We start from the raw sequence: 416 nt of genomic DNA, 5'->3' as shown, positions 1-416 counted from the left end.
ATGGTCTCAGAGGTCCAGATGAACATTATGTACAGGATATACTTTAAAGACTTGTCCTCTTTTAGAAGAACAAAGAAAAACTGCACCGGTAGGCTTTTGCTTCCTTTATTTCCTCACTGCGCATAAAAGAACGTATTACTTTGCTTTATTCGGCTGCCAATGCATTTCTTTGTGCAGTATGTCTGAAATGCTTTCAACCAATCCATTGACACATTGTTTAAAATAAAAACAAATGTGGCTTTATAGACACTTTGTTCGGCTCTGTAACAATAATTTAGGTTGTAATACTACGGCTGAAAATTACAGAGCTTATCATGACATTTTAGCTGCTGATTTCTGAGGAAGCCACTTAGTAGAGAGGCAAAATTCAGTATAAAGTAACAGAGAACACTGCAGAAGGAAATACACCAAACAGA

This window comes from Trematomus bernacchii, unplaced genomic scaffold (assembly GCF_902827165.1).
Source record: "Trematomus bernacchii unplaced genomic scaffold, fTreBer1.1, whole genome shotgun sequence".
Taxonomy (NCBI): Eukaryota; Metazoa; Chordata; class Actinopteri; order Perciformes; family Nototheniidae; genus Trematomus; species Trematomus bernacchii.
Note: the sequence above shows the minus strand (reverse complement) of the source record.